This window comes from Poecilia reticulata, linkage group LG1 (genome assembly GCF_000633615.1).
Source record: "Poecilia reticulata strain Guanapo linkage group LG1, Guppy_female_1.0+MT, whole genome shotgun sequence".
Classification (NCBI taxonomy): domain Eukaryota; kingdom Metazoa; phylum Chordata; class Actinopteri; order Cyprinodontiformes; family Poeciliidae; genus Poecilia; species Poecilia reticulata.
This window is the reverse complement of record NC_024331.1, coordinates 30,130,928-30,135,236: the sequence shown is the minus strand read 5'-3', so window position 1 is coordinate 30,135,236 and position 4,309 is coordinate 30,130,928.

The window sequence follows — 4,309 nt, the reverse complement described above, 5'->3', positions numbered from 1 at the left end:
ACACACAAGCAGCTTCCTTCACTGTTATTCCTCCCTTGGCCTTGTAAAACTATTCATACTGTATGCACACATTTGCCAAAGAGGGACAGAAGAGTAACAGTAAATGTGAGGTAGAGAAAACATTTAGTAGAAAAACGGACATATGTCCAGATTTTAGACTGAACCACATGCATCTSATTCTTTCTGTTGCATTTTATTGGCTTTACAGAGTCCTATTGGTTAGTCGAAACAGACAAAATGAAGACAAAGAAGAGGTGGTACTTCTATAAAACGTTTGAGATCTTCAGGTTTTAGCTGGAATAAATAATAAGAATTTGAACAAACAAGTTAATGGATGGATGGTCTTGTGTGTAAATGTGTTTAAAAATCTATTGGTTCACTTACAAAGATTTATATTGATCATAATTCAAGTGTAGAACACAGTTTCTGTGATGTCTGTCATTAGTCCTATAAGCAATTTTGTAGGTTGGAGTTGAAAATCAGAAAGAAAACATTTTGTAAATGGGCCAAAATTACACTCCTATTCAAAGTTTCAATCAGTTCACCAACAAAGATTATTTATCATAATTCACAATGCATGTTAAACTCCAGAATAGTCTTGAGCATGTGAACCTGACAGAAAACATTTGATAAATGATGACGCATTTATTCAAACGTTCAATCTAAATTCTAACGTAAACTCTTGTTGATATGGGTTCGTTTATTAACTGGAGTAAATTTGTGGTGTCATGCAGAAAAGGTACATTTATTTGGTGTTCAGTGTGATGCCATGTTCAGAGTACCTCAGCTAATCTGGTGGGATCAAATCTCTATGTGATTCTGCAGCATTTCTTCACAGATACTGTATGTTCCAGCATCTCAAGCTCAATATTTCAGAGTGATAAGACCTTGTCCCTGTTATCTAAATGTCAACAGCCTTTTAGCACGCATTTCTAACATAGCTGGGGATTAGACACTCACGTTACTCCCTTAAATGAACATGTTTGCTTTTTAAAATCCTACAACAAACTTTATTATTTAAAGGTTCACCACTGCAGGCTACCAACAGATGACGGCCTCCACTTTGATAACTACAGTCAAGATAAGAAGGTATGGAGGGTATCAGAGACTGTAAGACCACCTATCTGTCAACGGCAAAGTCTTTAACCTCCGTCGAAGAGATCCCCTGACTTCCCTCACACTCCAGCTCTGCCATGTGCAGCTCAAAGAGAAACACCACTGAAACATTTCACTGTAATTGAAGGGGAAACAAAGATCCCCGTGTACTTCCTGGTCTGCCATTTTCTTTAATCAATTTCCTCTCTTTGGTCCTATATCATCTCTAATTACTTTCCCTTTCCGCCCCTTGTGGGTTCTTCCAGGAATGAGGGTCTATGTACACACATGCACGCACGCACACACACGCACACACACACGCGCGCGCGCACACACACACACACACACACTCACTCACGCTAACCCCCTGCCGCAAGCAAGCAATATCTTCGGCATCAATACTCTTTGCCCCCTTCTGCTCCTCCAGCCTGAACAATGAAGAAGGCCCACTGGCTCCAGAACCCCACCAAGCAACCCCTGACCCTGCTTACCTTTTTAGCTAAACCCCTACACACACACACACACACACACACACACACACACACACACACACACACACACACACACACACACACACACATATACATACAGGTTCACATACCTTATACTGAAGCAGTAAACTTTGGCACATTTGCACATGACAAAGAGAGGTTGAGGGGGAGCAGCGCCGCTTTAAATACCAGCTCAGCGTGTAATCACTGGAGTTTGAACTTAAGAGATTTCTTGTGTTTGGAGGTCAAAAAGCCAAAACACTCATCCGCTCCTTTCTTTCTTACCCGCTGCCTTCTGTCAGTCACTTCTCTTATAAGGTCACTCTGATCCACTTGCTTCTTACATCCAGCAACTCCAGGAATTAGCAAAGTTTTCAATACAAATGCATGTGTAAAGCAAAGTTCATTCATTTTGGCGTGAGACTGACCAGTTCCTGCGAAAGAAAACAAATTTCATTTCATTGCTTTGTGATGAAAAAAGCTGGAATTTGTTAATTGCTTCCAAGGGAATTAATAAAATTTCAAACTTTTACTTGGTTGGGAAGAATGTTGAGACCACGTATCTSCAAAGTGTTGCAAAAACTGTTTATCACTGGGCATTGTGTACATCTGGAGAAGGCTGAATGAAATTACCCTCCAAATAATACATCTTTATTGGACTTCACATTTCCCCAAATATGACCACCCAGAGAACACAGTGCATACCACCCACACAGTGCAGAGTGGATTTATCACTCAGCTGATGTCAGTGTGTTTGATGAATGAAAGCAGCTTACAGTATTGGCATTGTTACTCCGTTTGATGGGGATGTGAAACACCAGAAAGTCCAATATAAATAGGAACTGGGCACGTGAAAAAAAGAAAAGGGATGGTGGTGATGACGGCCGGCNCACACACACACACACACACACACACACACACACACACACACACACACATCTACATACAGGTTTACATATCTTATACTGAAGCAGTAAACTTTGGCACATTTGCACATGACAAAGAGAGGTTGAGGGGGAGCAGCGCCGCTTTAAATACCAGCTCAGCGTGTAATCACTGGAGTTTGAACTTAAGAGATTTCTTGTGTTTGGAGGTCAAAAAGCCAAAACACTCATCCGCTCCTTTCTTTCTTACCCGCTGCCTTCTGTCAGTCACTTCTCTTATAAGGTCACTCTGATCCACTTGCTTCTTACATCCAGCAACTCCAGGAATTAGCAAAGTTTTCAATACAAATGCATGTGTAAAGCAAAGTTCATTCATTTTGGCGTGAGACTGACCAGTTCCTGCGAAAGAAAACAAATTTCATTTCATTGCTTTGTGATGAAAAAAGCTGGAATTTGTTAATTGCTTCCAAGGGAATTAATAAAATTTCAAACTTTTACTTGGTTGGGAAGAATGTTGAGACCACGTATCTSCAAAGTGTTGCAAAAACTGTTTATCACTGGGCATTGTGTACATCTGGAGAAGGCTGAATGAAATTACCCTCCAAATAATACATCTTTATTGGACTTCACATTTCCCCAAATATGACCACCCAGAGAACACAGTGCATACCACCCACACAGTGCAGAGTGGATTTATCACTCAGCTGATGTCAGTGTGTTTGATGAATGAAAGCAGCTTACAGTATTGGCATTGTTACCCCGTTTGATGGGGATGTGAAACACCAGAAAGTCCAATATAAATAGGAACTGGGCACGTGAAAAAAAGAAAAGGGATGGTGGTGATGACGGCCGGCAATAAGAAGAATGGCTGCCAAGGAAAGTTAMATAAAAAGAAGTGTTGGTGTTTAGTAAAGACTATGTAACGTAAAACTGTCCATTTGTCAACAGCATCACTGAGACATAAAGCAGATGATATTTCCTTACAGCACATGGTCTTTATTYTGCACTACAACCTCCAGACCTGCATTRTGCACTTCCTGCCCCKGTATCCAGTGGTTTGCATGAAGCTGCGACAGACAGACTACGKGACGTCACTTCTGGGAACTTTGCTGACTGCCATCTTGGTAGGCAGTTGCTATGGAGTTGCTATGACAACAATAGACAAGACACAAGCTTACAACTGGCTCTCGCCTCGTGCCTATCTAATTTATAAAAAAAACGTATAAGAACACTGCAACTGTTACTAGATAACAATGTTTGAGTACTCTACCCACCTTTGTGTACTTACTGAAGAACTAGCTAGGACAGATATATTTTGAAATAAAAACTGCACAAAGATTCAGGTTTTTATATTCAGARAGGTTTAAAGGAAGCCATTTAGCCTAAAACATCAATTTAGAAATGTCCCTTCTGTTCATTTCCCATGAATCTTRTAYGATGAGTTGACAGCTGCTTGTCCTCATCCAGTTGAGCGACTGGCGTACTTYATGCATGTGAAATTTCAAGYTCATACACCTTAGACGTGCACACGCGGGCCAGAGATGCAACACAAGAAAGTTGAGAAGTAAAGGAGAGAAAAAGGATGGCCAGAATACAAGAGARMACCATATAAATCTGATTCTACACCTGCAGGAAGAGGAAAAACGAGAGCTGAGAAACCACAGCGACCATCATATGCATAAATAACAACAAYGTYGCAGAAAAGTACTAATTAGTACAAGATGCGTTTAGTGGAAACCGCAGCCCAAGATAGAGCGTATCTGTAAACACCTGAATCCAAACCCCTGTGTGTGTGTGTGTGTGTGTGTGTGTGTGTGTGTGTGTGTGTGTGTGTGTGTG